Source organism: Phalacrocorax aristotelis, chromosome 1 (genome assembly GCF_949628215.1).
Source record: "Phalacrocorax aristotelis chromosome 1, bGulAri2.1, whole genome shotgun sequence".
Taxonomy (NCBI): Eukaryota; Metazoa; Chordata; class Aves; order Suliformes; family Phalacrocoracidae; genus Phalacrocorax; species Phalacrocorax aristotelis.
Genome location: NC_134276.1, coordinates 109,926,896 through 109,942,549, shown reverse-complemented (window position 1 = coordinate 109,942,549; position 15,654 = coordinate 109,926,896). Strand labels below are relative to the sequence as shown.

Sequence of the window (15,654 nt, the reverse complement as noted above, 5' to 3'; positions counted from 1 at the left end):
GCTGGCTGCCTATTGAAAGGGAGTAAAGAGGCTTCTTGCGTGACTCCCAGGATAGTCGCCCTGCTGTAGATCTACTCCAGGTGCCCCACAAAGTAGTTGTCATGGGGAGCGAGCTGCAGGGGACAGTGGCTGTGTAGGAGTTGTGGATGTGCCTTCTGATCCTCCTCCAGATGCAGTGGAGGTTTTACTTCTCTCTTTTTTCTGCTATATTGGGCTAATGGTGCAATCCACCCCCTAGTAAATATATAAAAACTAATCCTGTTTTAAGTACTTTAGGTGAAAAAAAGACCAAAGAGACTTTATACTTTTTTTTAGCAGTGAGTGAAACTATTACTAATAAAATTAAAATAGTTATGTAAGCTTTTTTTGATAAATTGGTCATTGCATGTGTATTGTAGGAATCTGACTACAATTAGCAGAGCCAATATTTGAGTCTAATTTTACCCCTAATTTGAGAAATGAAGTGAACTGAAACCTTACAAAGTAGAATAGATCTCGCTGGGGAAAGAAGTGTGAAATTTTCACCCCCAAATCAGTCAACATTTGCAAGAACCTTGAAGAAGTTAAATTAATTTAATAAAGCGTTTGCTTCATCTTTTATACTCTCTTTCTGAGACAGAACTGTCCACAAAATAAAGATTAAAAAAACCCTAAAAAATCCATATCAAGAAAATCTCTCTAAATAGTTTGTGTTTGTTCACTCAAACACATAAGAAAGAAAGAGTTTTGGTTCTAGTTGCACTTATGTACTTACTTTAAATGCAGAAAATACCATGAATGCCTTTGTTCCCAGTTCAGTTTTAGTGGTATCTGAGCTACCGGGAGATAACTTCTTCAGGGCTTTTTTTTTGCATTAAGTATGACTTCTCAGTCTTTTCAGATTAACCCTGTTCAGCTGGAAATACTCATTACAATAAAGGGATTTTTAAAAAACATTATATTTCAAAGAATGGCAACATTTTCAATGAAATTTAGAGGATCCTGTTGGCTATTTATGCATGCATTTATTACTCACTGTCTCCAATATTAGTAGTCTTTTCCTCCTGAAATATATCATTTGTTTTTTAAAATATTGGAAATAATTTTAACATTTTTTTAGATTACTTTATACTGTCAAGTTCTGTGCCATGTAATACAACTTTTGTTTTGTTTTAGCTGCATAATGGGGTCAGAATCAGTCTTATTTAACAAACATGCAGTCATTCAGTTGTGAGGGTGGGAGTGCGTCCTGCTGAATAGTGCAAGCTCTTGCACCTTTGTTGCATTACTTCTATTGTAAACAGTGTAAATAAGTCCACTGGAGCCTTGCCCACTGAGTGAAATTAATCCATTTCAATAGGACTTCTGTGCTGGGGTGGTGGTGGTCTCTCCTAGGCACTCAGGTGCTGCCACAGTGAGGGATGTCGCCACAGCCACCTGGCCGGAGTCTCCTCTCACTGTTGGTAGTGTTCAGCTCCAGCCCTACCCCAGTCATTGCAAGGTCCAAGCATTCTCCACTTTATTCAGCAATGTTTCTATTTCACAGGAGCATTAATCAGAACAGCTAGTCTAAGGTCCATCTGAAACTGCAGATCTTTCCTTCAGACTTGGCAGTGTCTGTACAGGCAGCTGTCCTGCCCAGGAGGTCTCAACTGGAGAAACCAGTATCTCTGCCTGGTGTCACTGCATGCTGAGTAGGGCCATCAGTGTCCTAGGAGCACTGGGGTCGCCCTGGGAACCCTTGTTTGGCTCAACTGGTTGCTTTCTAGGAAAGTGTTAGATATAAAAACTGAGAAGATAGATAAACATCTCCACCCTGCAAGAGTGATATATCATGGTATATCCGAATCCACCTTGAGAACGGAAACCTGATTCCAAGCCAGAGCGCTGTGTGTAGCTGACATGGGAGTAAAAGCAGTTGCACACTGGAAGGCAGGAATTTGCAGCTCTCAAAGTTCACTGGACACATTCATCATTGTGTTTGTAACCAGCCAAGTATTTTACCGCTGGAAGAAGGTGTATGAAGCCCGTCACAGCACTATACTTTAAAAGGCCATAAAACCACCATGCAATGAAATATATACTGCCCTAAAATGCCTTGATGCTATCACAAAGCTATTCAGCTGTGATTCTCCCTGTCTCCCCAACTTTTTCAGTGCCTCTTAGGCAGGCGTGGAGACTGAGAGATCTCTTTTATCTGTTGACTTTACATTATTAGCTGGAGGATTTACAGTGCTATTTTTAATGGAAAAACTTGAGTCTATAATAATAATAAAATAAAACTGCTCTTAGTACTTAGAAAAAAAATCCTTACTTTCATTAGCCAGTGTCCATTTCTGTTGGCCCTCAGTTCTTTTTTTTCTTTTTTTTTTTTTTTTTCTTTTTTTTTTTTTTTTCTTTTTCACAAAAATAGGTGTGGAATTGGAGGGAAGAAGTTTAGGCATTACAATATGTATTCCAGCATTATTTGTGCTGACCTGACTTTAATGTCTACAGGACTAGGGTGAGAAAAGCCAGTTTAATTATCTGCAAACATCCAAGAGCTATAGACAAGAACCCCAGTCTGTTGCTTTTAGCTGTTGATAGGGCTAACCCAAGCACCGGTGATAGTGTTGCAAAATAAAGATCCCCCAGAAACCCAGTTAATGGCATCTTTATTCCTAACCTGTGACTTTGCAGAAGTCCTAATACTTCAGGTTTTAAAAATTAATAATGTAGAGCTGAAGTGAAAATAATACTTTGGAAGTGGGGATGAAACAAACTCTTCCCTTTTCATCTTTCCCCAGTGATTTGCAGGCAAACACAACCCCAGGCAACTTCCGAGCTTCCATAATTGCACTGAATTCCTTGTTAATTGGGATATTCTCTTGCTATTGAGCTCCTTCTTGAATAATGTCTGCCTTATCATGATTTGTGTGCAGACAATATATGTAGACATTTAATAGGGTGAAGGCTGCGGTTCCATATAAAGATATTTAGCCCTTAACTCCCATTGAAATCAATACCTTTGCAAATCTTGTTATAAGTGACTTAAAATTAACACACATAAAATAGGATTACTATTAAATGTTTAAAGGATAAAAAGAGAATAACAGTACTGTTCTCCTCTGAGAAGTGACTGTAAAAATTGTGTCTTGAGAGCTGCATGATAATGGTCCCAGTACCTTGATGCTTTTTATATCATATCATAAGTGCTCGGTTTGAAAATAAGAAGTTGGTGACTGTGTCTGCAGACTCTGCAAACTGGAAGGGAAACTTGCTTCATTTCCTTCTTGGACTTTATCACAGGTAAAAAAGTCCTGCCTTCCCCCATCAGACTCTTCATGATGCCTGTTCGTCCAGTGAGGGTGGGGATAACTGGGATTCACTAGAAGGTAAAGAATCCAAGTTACTTTCTCTTAGCAATAGAGAGATAAGTGGACTAAGGAGGGGTGAGCGATATTTTTTGTTCTGAAAGAGGCTGTGACTTAATTAATGAACGAAGAGGAGCTGCTGATGCAAAACGTGCCTTTTTTTCCCAGAGCAGAGTCATGTGTTCAGAGCTTTTGGCTGGTACAGGAATGCTGGCAGCAATGCCTGCATCAGCAGGGATGGGTGTCCATCCCAGCTTTGAGATGTGGCCAAAATAAACAAATTGCATCCGATCTGTTATTAACCCACTTACTCTTGCTAGTTTTCATGCATAACATGTTGTTACTGAAAGGCTAACCAAAAGTCTAACAGGGAAAGATAGTTTGCTCTCCAATGCTAAACAAGTGTAATCATCAGGACCATCTCTGATGTGCTTGGTTCTGGAGTCTAACCATGAGTGACTGAGGATGGTGGGATATAAGTGGTGTGGCTGGAGCTCAAATCCAAAGCTTCCCTTGCAACACTGTCAGGAAAAGGTATATGAACCGTCATCAGCGAGACTGTTGGCTTTAAGTGCACAAAGTGGTAGTCTTTCTCAGGCGAACATGGCTTCAGTTAAAAATGGAGACACAGGTATTTTCCTGAATTTCTCACTGTTCTGAACACATTTGGACTGTTTGTTCAGTTGATTGCATGGCAGTACAGGTTCTGCTTACGTTTTCTCTTCGGCATATTTTTTTTTCTTTTTTTTCCCCTAGTAAAACTCATTCCACTTTTGTTCTGTGTAGAACCTCAGAATAAAAGGATTATGTACAGCAAATCTTACAAAAGCATGGTGACCACTGTTCACTTTTTCCTTTCTCCTATCGTCAGTCATCTTTTCACTGGTTTTGCATTTGCTCAAACTCTCTTGCTGTTAAACTGCTGAAAACTTTCCCGCTATTAGATCTGAGCAGAGAGACAGTTTTATCTACGGTGACCTGCACAGTTGCATCAGTCCAGTGCTGCAAACCCAGTAACAGGACTGTAGTTTGGACTAGGAAGATAAGCCCCATAATAAATCTTTCAGAAATGAGACAGAAGTTCTCAAAAGTCACAAACAGGCAGGCAGCTAAGGAAATGGTGAGGGTATGACCCTTTCAGCTCCAAGTTGCTTGACCCAAATCCCAGTTTTTAAATTAAGATAAACTAGTCTGGCTACATCAGAAGGATTCTAATGTAACCAAAAGGAAACTATATTTTATTGCCATCATGCTCTTTAGGATTTGCTGATAATTGGACTGAGCTGACAGGGTTTGCAGTTTGTCTGTACCCTTCCTCATTGCTGTTTATCTGTCCATTCCAAAATTCTGAGCATCGTGGTCACTATCTCCCCTTCTAGTGAAAAATGCAAGGCGCATTGGCCAATACTCATATATGGAATGATGTTCCATATGCCAGAAGGTGCTGTCTCAGAAGAATGGAAGAGAGGTGATAGAGAGGTGCCTTTCTGTTACTGTAGACTTTTTCAAGAGTCTTTCATTGACATCATATGACACACCATTATAAGATTTTGTTTCCAGAGTCCAGGATTGAAACTGTGTTTCTTTAGTCTTTTTCCTTGTGGTCAACAAGTATTTAGTGAAACACTACCAAATGACCCTTCCATCATAGCACTTTGCAGAAAGGACAGTATGCTGTCAGTTATTCCCTGTCCTCAGGGAGGACCCTCTAAATGTTCCCACACTGGAGTTGGTGGTTGTGATGTGCAGTAATCATGCTTCCTAACAGAATTTCTGAAGATTGTATGCATTCTCAACACCTTGAATAGACACTTATCAAGAAAACCTGTGTTATAACATTATTGAAGTGGTGAAAGGGTAAAGTCAAACAGTACTAGCATAGGCTTGTGCAGCTTAATGTAACCATCCTCTGCAAATGTGCTGTGGGAATCTTTCCTTACTTGGTAACACACTTCTTTTTCATACGGTCCTCGATCCAGACAGTGAGCAGATGGGCTATCTCTGAGGGTGAATTTGGTTTGTAGCAAGGGAGACTTTTGTTCAGAAACAGAAAGTGTAAAGTATCTGGTGACTGAGACCATCTCAGGACAAGAAAAAGGAGTATCATAGCAAGGTTGATTAAAGCCCTGGAGAATAAAATTCAATCCTCTGCTTTACTGCAGAATTCACAGATCAAGGTCTGATGTGCATTGCACCAAGTTTTTAGAAATGGTCAGCTATTCCATATTCCCCATTTTTGTAACCTCAGTTTGTCAGGTAATTTTCAACGTGCTTTGTACTTACGTCTCCCACTGAAGTCGTTGTGAGCAGTACCTTGAATGAATAAAATGCTGTGTAATGCTGAGTCCTCTGAAAAAACAGTGACCCAGATTAAGTCTTCACTTTTCAGCTTGATCTCTTAGCACCAAGGAACTCACCTGGGACAATGTTACTCCTCCAAAAGAATTTGCTGAACTTGAGTTGTGCAGCGCTTACAACACAGTCAAAGTAATCATGATTAGAGTGTATGGACCATAGCAAGATGCTGCAGTTTTTCTATCAAGATTTGAATAGTACTCCATGAATGTCTCTCCAGTCCACATGTTAAGCAATGAAATTGACAAAAAATATCAGTGCTTGAACTTTTTGAATGTCTGTTTGTACAAGCAATGAAGAAGAGTTCCCACAGAAGAGTACTACGCGACTAAGCAGTTAGCAACTGTAGTGTATTCCATACTCATTGAAGAAATAAACGTTTCACAGGCAGTCTAACATTTGGCCTTTTCTGATATTTATATTAATCACATTACAGTCTTAAACACCGTATGAAAAGAACATTATTATGGGAAATGCTATAGAAAGTAAATGAACTCTGTGTATTCAAGTGCCCTGAAGAACACTTAATGAGAAACACATGCTTTTTTTTACCAGATGGATATACTATACATCTGAGTATCCTTTAAGGAAATAGTGGTAGTTATACATTTGTATTTGAATAAAAAGACACAAAAGTTGATACCAACTACATAGCAGATACCTTTAATCCTTTTTGAATAGCATGGTATAGCATGTCTGTTGGTTTTAGTACTAGTGTTTATAAATGTAATCCTGCCACACAGTCAGGACTCTTTTGGGAAAACAGTGACTTAACAGATTTTAAGAAGTTTTTGGTTAGTATGATTTTGCTGCTTGCTTCTTCTATATAGTAGTAACCACTCACTATTACTAATTGGTCGTAAAAATATGAGAGGGAGAAATAAATTATAATTAACTTTATTTTTTCTTTTACAGATTTTTTTTACAACACATTCTGCTCAGGCCAGTGAATTTTTTTTTACTGACCAGGTAAGCAAATATGCATAGTCACAGTTTTTTTGTAAAAATGGTTTCCAGGCATTAGGCAACTAATTCTGAGAGATTGGTGTTCTGCATTGTTGGAGAAAATTTACAAAATCTATTATAAATATGTTCAAAACACTGTTGTCGGCTTCTATTTTTAAAAATCTGTTGAAATTTCCAGTTCTTTAATTTGCAGCTAGAAAAGGACTTTATTTTCTAGATGTACTTAATTTAATTCTTTCTCTCCCTTCTTCTATTCTCTCATTGTCCAGCTTCCTCATGCTTTGTGTTCATATTTGTTTTTTCAAAGCCTTGCAAGCTGAGCTTTTCTTGATGGGTGCTCTCAGTCTCCCTCTACCTATCAGGATATCAGCACTGCAAACAGGATTGTCTGATGAGAACTCCAGAGATGGTGTTTTAACACCACAGGAATAGCACAGCAACACTAGAGTGGCTGTTTGGAAGTGGAGATGGCTTTGGAAATTTATAAACACATTTCTGTAGATGTGAAATCAATAAAATGCAATCATGAAATGAATGAAATTGCAATTAATTATCTGGTTTGCTGGATATCAAAAAATCAAGGCGAAGCACCACTGTACAATCTTACTGTGCATTGGTTGGTAGGCTGCCTTGTATGCTTTACCTGTAGAATTCCAGTTTGATTGGCTGTTGTTGTATGCTCTAGGTACAGTGTGCAGAAAACACTTTTTGGCCATCTCTTTTATTTTTATGGGTTTTAGTGAGGGAGTTGGGCAGTATAATTTGCATGCAGTAGAGCTTTAACATTGCCTACACCCAGTTCGATAATTTTTTTTTTTGATGTTTCTTATAGAGTGATGTGATACCTTGTTGGGGGAGAAAAAGGTGGACAAAATGAATTAGAGATACCATTTTGTATGGACTATTTTGTTCACAGTGTACAGATATGGTTTGCCTTAGATTTAAAGTTCCTGTGCTTTTCAATAGTCTCATCTTAGCCCTGGTTAAAATAACTAAATACAGACAAAATAGTAAATAAGAACATGGTGTTCCTATGTCAGTCTTTTTCTTGTTCCATGTTGAAGTGTTCCATAGCGCTAACACTTTATTAGTACTGTTAACCTTATCTTTATTTTGGATGAGGTGGTCTCTTATCTTCTCATCGTTCTAACTACTTATCATTGGGTTTTTCTGTGGTGCTCCAACAACTAGAAAGCTTTCTTGATCTCAGCTCACCAAAGAGAAATTTCTTCCCTTTGGGTGTTCTCCTGAAAATGCGTTTCAAACCCACTGTTCCCAATAGCTTTATTTCCTTTAAAAAACAGATGTAGACTTCAGCTAGTGCTGTCTTTTGGGTTCCTCTAGTTTGATATTCCTGGATTTTGTCTGCAAATTAGTCTGCAATCAGTCTTGCAAGCAAGGAGAGAAATCTTGGATTAAAAAACACGTAGCGATTTCAAATGTTAATCTTGAGGACTTCTCAAAAGCATTTCATATTAAAAGATTGGTGACAAGGGTCAAATGATCAAGGAACAAAAGTTGCCTCCCCCCCCTCCCAAATCTGGACCCTCTTTTTCTGGATCTCCGACACGTCCAAATCAGTCATTCTTTCAAGGTTCATTGCTCAGGCTTGAAATTCTTTGATGGTATTTTGTTCAAAACATTGTAAGGTGTAATTGTCAATGATAAATAAATCTGTTAATAACAGAATTTTAACAGCTTTGGCAAAAAGATGGCTGTTGACAATATCTATTCTTCTTCCTACATCAAGGTTTCTCCAGAAGAGCTTGTCATGTCACTTGCTTTTCAGATATAAATTGTAATGAAATTGTAACACTTAGATTGATTTGGAATAATAATTGGTTTATTCATCCATATGAGAAATCTGAGAAAATAAATCATAGTGGATCAAATAACAAATTTAATTTCATTTTTTAAGTCTTTGTTTAAGTATCATTCATCATTTTTCTGAAACAAAAATCAATATAATTCAGTAAGATTTCTCCAAACCTATTTTTAACAGAACAAATAATTTTCTTTTATTGGAAGAATGAAGTCAAATTCATCTGGATCATCTAAATTGCAGTTTAGTGAATAAATTATTTTCTCCCACCTCTTCCCTGTACATTCCATACCGTCTTACTCCGGCCCCCCACTCCCAAACATTGCCTAGTCTATGTTTCTGGATAAAATATGTCTGTCAGTAATGACATTGATTAAGAAAAACAGTCTAAAGGCAGAGATTAGACCCCCAAAATAAGTTTCGTAGTTACAAACTGTTTGCTCTCATTACTGGCTTAATTTACAGTCTTTTTTGTCGCTGATGGTGATGATTGTAGCCTTCATAAAGTAGGAAAAACGAGCTACAGGAGATCTGTCTGCTCCATGGACATAATATGTCTTTGTATATGTTCTGCACATTTCCATTAAATAATTGGATCCCAGTTTATGAACATGTCTGTGATGGGGTAAGGGATTTGGCTGAATGCATGTGATGACAAGCAGCTCAACATGGAGGACGGTGCTGATCTTTTCTGCTGGTAATTAAATGGCACCTCTCACATCTCCCTACCAACTTAAAACATGAATCAAAGTATTTTGAAGATTATTCGTGTTTTTGATGAGCCCCCTATTCTGTTGGTATTTGCAGGGTAGGATGCTGTGAGCCTGAATGATTGCCTAGTGACTGTGGCATTGAGTTGCTCTTGCAATACTGTGCAATAATGGAATTTTCTGTAGATATGGTCAACAACAATTCTTAGAATAATTAGCTCTGACAAAAAGCCATATTTTAAATTTTGCAAGCCTACTGGTATTCTCACAGGCATTGAAAGGCTGCTAAAAGTATAGGTTTACTACTAGTATACTGTTTCTGTACAGTACACAGGTTGTGGACCAGAAATTTTCTATATACATAGAAAATGGAACATGAAAATAATAATTTTTAATTCTTTCATTTTAGATCTACATTTCATGCACTTTTGAGCTACTGGTGGCACCGTATATTTTTACTGCAAGGAGTGAATTTGAAGTCTATATGAAATATTAAAAACTCTAAATATCTATTTTTTTGGAAAAAAAAAATCTATAAAGTATATGCCAGAAGAGCTCTGGCATGAAAGTTCATTCAGAATTTTTTTGTACTCCAACAGTGCGTGAGCCTCGTTGAAATGTTCAGAAATTTCAACAAGTTAGGACTATTCTAGCACATCAAATTACTGTCAGACACAGAACACATTATAAGGATCAGTCATTGGAAGTGAAAATTGGATTCACAGTTTTCACACAGGAAATCCGGTTGCCAGCGTTATGCTTAAACAAAACCATGGGATTCAGCGAATCACTCTACACTCAGGTTTCGGATACATACAGAGATATGTTCACTAACAAACTATAAACTGAAAGGTGTACAAGCTATAATAAAATAAACCAATGACTGTCTATTAATTTTGTCTCACTCAAACTTCCTGTGGAAATACTGGTCCTGCCTCTCTCAGAGACCCAGTACTGGACATACTGGCCTTAGGGTTCATCCCGCAGAGCAGTTCCTATATTGTTGTTACTTTGAAGTTTGTATGGTATAAAACTGTGTGCTTGTTCCTGTGCACAGGAGTGAGTTTCATACAGAATCAATACAGATTAAACCTTTTCAGTTTGCCCCTGAATAATTAACAACCAAAAGAAAAATGAAAGCAGATTCTCGGCTAAGTGGTGGGCTTTGCCTGCATCCGTACTGAGAATTCCATGTATCTCTGGGCAAGTGCAAAATGTCCTTTAAAAGGCAGTATTGTTGTTAAAAAAAGCGCCATTTCATTCATGTACTAATAGTTTTCACTATTGAAAATAATTTAATTCAGATATATTTCTCATAATGCCCAGCAGTAAATAATTGCTTTTCTAGGCCCTTTATTTTAATCGATGACAAAAACACACAAATGTGTACACTTTGAGAGAGGCCTTAAATGAAGGCATTTGTTAGAAGGGCTGTTTCTTTTTCAGCTTGGATGTGCAAGAATATGAAGGAGTTTAGTACAAGTAATGATAAAAAGATTGCTTGTGGATCTCCCAGTAAATAACATGGCATGTTAGTTTGCTAAGAGGGTGTTTCTCTTCAGTTTATGTCAGCAATTGGAAGGCCCCAGAACTCCCGTTAAGTTCATCTATAAATTTTCATTTGCAGTATTTTTATTTAACTAGTCCTGAATTCACTCTCATTTCCCTTTCTTATGTGGTAATAGCTACTGGTCAGCTATGCTAAATCCTGTGGGTGACTTGGATGGCAAATCTCTCCAAGGGTTTTTCTACTCTGGACTGACTTTATTCTGGGTGATAGCACATATATCTGCCTTCTCCCAGCAGGAGGTTATCATCAAAAATTTTCCCTTACTTATACATTTTGTGCATGCTGGGTGAGATGCTGCGCCCACACAGGTAAAACGCAACTTTAGTAATAGTGGATCAAGGCCTTCCTACACATATCTCATCTTGGCAGGGAGAGGAGCTGCCCCTGAAGAATAAAAGCAGTGTGCCGCAGTCATTGAGAGAGCTGATTAGAGAAGGGAAATCCAGCCTTCATTAGTGGATCAGGACTGTGGTCCTGGCCAACTGTATATATTCAAGAAGTCAGGTTCCAAAACCCTGTCTCCTTTCAAGTAGTTCTGCCATTAAGCATTCTCTTTGTCTTTCTTAAAGGAAAATGTGATTTTTTTTTTTTTTTTTTTGTGATCTTTTGAGATGAAATACAAGCCTTGGAACAGTAGGTTCTTATGTATGTGGAATATGCAGCATTGCTTTTTGTGCTATGTCTGTAGATCTAGGAAAGCCTCAAGCCAACTAATCAATTAAAACATTTTTAATACCTTTTGTGCAAAGCTCACATACTAAGTTAGCATATACATATATAGGCTCCAGTCCTGGAGCCACATCCAGACAGAGAAAGCCCTTGTTTTCAGTCAAGACAGATTCTGACAGATCTTCGTACTAGCTCAGGAGGCCACTTGCAGGGTCAGGCTCTCAGCAAACTTGGCAACTCTTTTCTCCTGCCATCCATCTTGCAAAGTTTGATAATTTTGTTAATGCTTGAACTGTTGTATCTAAGTATGAAAGAACTCCTCCTTTCACGCTCCCTTTAACTTCGGAGCCTTAGTAGTTACAGAGGACGTTTTCAAAGACTCGTTCTAATTTCAGACTCTTGGGTGTTTCTAACAGTGTTTATGAAAGCAAGAATATCCAAGACATGAAAGTAAGAACCAAGTCTTTTTTTCTTCCTTAAATCTCATAAGTTATGCTATATTCTTACAAGGAGAAGGAAGCCAGAAAAATAGTTTCATACCTAATTATTCTAAATTTAAACAATTTTAAAGCAAGTATTTAAAGCAATTGCCTATCATGCCTTTGTTCTTCATTCTTCATTTTCATGTTTTCATAAGGAAATGCCAAATGAAACATAAATTATCAGTCATCTGAAGTAGACTATTGAGTATTTCAGAATAAATATCTCACCAGTTTGATTCTGTAGAAGTTCAAATTTACTTATAAAAATCGGTCAGACACGTAAGACACATAAGAATAGGATAGTGTATGTAAAACATTTTTTCTCAGATACCTCCACACAGTAGTATGTCAGAAGTTACAGGAGCTGTGAACTACAAGCCTCATCTTGGAACGGTAGAGCTATAACTTTTGTGGCTTTGGCATTTTCTCAAAATGAATAACTGGATGAGACACTAACTTGCTTTGTGTTTTACGGTTTCTTAAAAACTGTCGTATGTCCAAAGGCTTAGTTTTAAGTAGTTTTTCCTGGAACATTTAAGGGAAATTTCATCTAAATGTACCAGCAGTATTATTTTGTAGTTTCAACTGATATCTTCAGGAGGTTACTTTTATTACTGCATCTTTTACGTCTGAAGTGATTTGCTTAATTTTCCTCGTATATAACAAAAATGAGCAGCTGTTCTACAATTGTCTTGTGATTTCTCAACAGTTTCATTTTTTCTAACCCTCTCTGGGGATAGTTTTTACACATTATTGACAGCTTTGTTTTCTGATGTACTGGGATGCAACTAAGCAAATAATCAGGAAGAAAACTGTAGAAAGGATGAGGAGGAAAGGTTTGCTAAAAATGAGTTAAAATATTTTCCAACCTTTTTACAGCTGCCCTGCTGGAAACACCAGCAGCTATAATAAATTAAAGAAGTTAAGTTATAGAGCTCTGTGTGCCAATTTTATTTTGACAGTAATATGTCCTAAAGTTTTGTACCCTATTAACTCACGATGGTTTTAAAACAAAACAAAACAAAATGAAAATCTTTTTAGCAAGCACATCTAATTCTTCTTGAATAGAAGCTACACTATAAAGAAATTATGTTCCGAGGAAGTTACTTACGTTACAAAGTGAAACATATGAAAGCTAGGAAACGGCAGATTTACAGGTCTAAATCAGTTCCCCATGTACCGCTCTGAAGACTAAATGTGGCAGGGGCCTGCTAGAAAATGGCAGTGCTTGGATGCGTACTTGTAGGTGTGTCTTAGTTTCTTTGAGAGTCAGTGATTGTAATGTTTTCTTCATGCTTTTAAGAGTAAGCAGAATAGAAAACTTAACTGTTGCAAGGTGTTGTTGCCTTTAATGGTGTCTCGTGTTATACAAGAAAAACATCACGTATTTGTCAGCCTGGGCTCACAGGTTCTGTGGTACAATTCCTGCTTTCCACTGCAGACGGGCTTCAAACTAAATTCCAAAATGCCACCATCTAATGGAAAAGACTTGCTTCACATTGATAATGAGACCAGACACATGCAGCTTTTGGCTTTTTTTGATCTATTTCTATTGAATAAGAAGCATAATCTTTTTAAAACAAACAAAAAAACATTGCAGCCAGCATTTCACATGTATCTAATGATGTACTTCTTAAGGAAAAGTGGGGAGTGCAGAATGGAAGGTGTAAAAAATGTGCTAGGAGCTATGTAACACCAAGGACTAAGGACATATATGGAGCATATGCTTTGCTTCATAATTCTTCATCACTGAGGTTTTTTTGTTTGTTTTTAAACTCTTCAGTCCTATTTCTAAATTGCTCTGTATGCCTTTCTTTCTCAGCTCTTTTGCAGGTTGTTCATAGACTCTTAGCATGTGTGTATTTACGTATGGACTTCTAGTATGTATAAAACAGGCATTATCCAGTGGAAGAATAACGTAAGAAAGAATATGTGTGGGGAGAGGATGCAGAGTGCCTTGGAGCATCCCTTCACATTCCAGGGCACTGTTTCTTATGACATGATTGTTTGGGCCTTTCCGTTTTTCTCCACAAACTGATGTTTTTTCACATCTGTCTGGGTTGTCTTGCTTTTGAGTCACTTCCTCAACTGAGGCTCCCAATGTCTGTGACAGAGAGATGCAAGTGTGCTAGACTGGGCCCATTGAATGTACAGATGCCAGACGTATTGGGAGTGACACTGTAAAATTAATATGTACACACTGCAATTTAAAGGATAATATTATGCAAATATTCCTAAGCACAACACGTTAAAAGGTAGTTACATTGTAGACATATCCGTTAATACTTTGCCTTGAATATCAAGTACTTCTTCCCACCTGCCATCTCTTCCATGTTTTCGCTTGCTCTGATCGTTAGATGTCATAAAGCTGTCATAACGCTGTGACTAGGCTTTTTGGTTAGTAGAACCTTGCACGATCTGCATTTATACAGTGCTCCACATTTTAAAAACAGATTATACATTTCAAACTGTACCAAAAAGACATATTTTTAATAAGTATTTCTTCCTGTGGGACAGATTCTGAATTGTTTTTGCTGTTTCTACCATACAGTGTTACTATGTTTTGCCCCTAAGCAGTATATATAAAAAAGGCTTAATGGCTACTACTGAGCTCTGCTTGCACTCCCACTTCAGACTTACATTTATGCATAGGATGGTGTCACTCACTTTGGAAAAGAGGTAGCCATTCTAGGTGTTCAGGGTTTGATGGTGGTGATATTTAGCTCACAAGTCACCTAAACCACCATTTTAATAGTTAAACAAGAACGGTATATTTCTTCCTCCCTGGAATTTTGTCAGTGAGTTAGTTCATACTCCCATAATCACTTGCAGTGCATCTTTAAAACTTTAGATCTGCTGTTTCATATTGGAAAAAAAAGTAACGACGGTAATTTAAAAAGTGTTGAGCATAGTTAGGCCATACCCTCCTACTCCCCACCCTGCCTGTCTCACACAAATACATACTTTCTGTTCATCTTCGTTTGTGAACTAACATTTTCAGTTCTTAATACCTGGATTTAAATGCCAGAATTCCACACTTGACAACTAAACAAGCAGATGAATTGCCAAACAGACACAGCTCTTGTTGAATCCTGGCAGCATTTGGAAGTCAATATTCTATTTTTCTGATCATGGCTGTCCGTTAATACCACTGTACCTGTGCCCTTAAGTACTATGAGTTCTTTTCCCCTGTCTGAAGAAATGACTGAAAAAAAACTTTTTTGAAGAAAGCCTTTGGCAACTTGGTTTCTTCTTGATGTTGCTTAGATGGTGCAGAGGCCTGGTGATTTCTTTATAGGGAAACAGCTACTTATTTTGTTTCCAAGTCTTACTGAAGATTTGAAAACCTGCTCCTATTAGAATGCCAGCCTTGCCTTTTTGGGTGGGTAGTAACAGGAAAGTCATGATCTCTATGAGCATCTCTTAGCTGCAAAGGATGGGAGAGGCACATGAAGATCCATTTTTAATGTGCTTCACCAAACAGTTCCCTCCTTTCCTGCCATCCTTCACAAGGTCTGAGCACCATTTCCGAATTTTACCAGTGAAGGTACTTATTCATAGGGTAGTCCCATTATTTTCCTAAATATAAATTAAGAATTTAGATTTGTTTTATTATAAAGTACTGTGTATTATTCTTTGTGTTCTATTCACATGTACGGAAACCGCCCTTCTAGGCTGCAATTCATGTGCATTCATTTAGACAAATCATATAAAAACAGTTATGGTCTAAAAACACAACATTGACAAA

At 37.6% G+C, this 15,654-nt stretch overlaps 1 long non-coding RNA gene across 5 annotated transcripts in view; it reads left to right on the top strand.

Moving 5' to 3' along the window:
* LOC142061119 (uncharacterized) overlaps positions 1 to 15,654 on the top strand; it is a 248,412-nt gene that overhangs the window by 176,438 nt on the left and 56,320 nt on the right. For all 5 annotated transcript variants that reach the window (XR_012662063.1, XR_012662065.1, XR_012662067.1 and 2 more), the window contains one exon: positions 6,603 to 6,656. This is a non-coding gene — a long non-coding RNA (uncharacterized LOC142061119). The remainder of the gene's footprint in view (positions 1 to 6,602; positions 6,657 to 15,654) is intronic.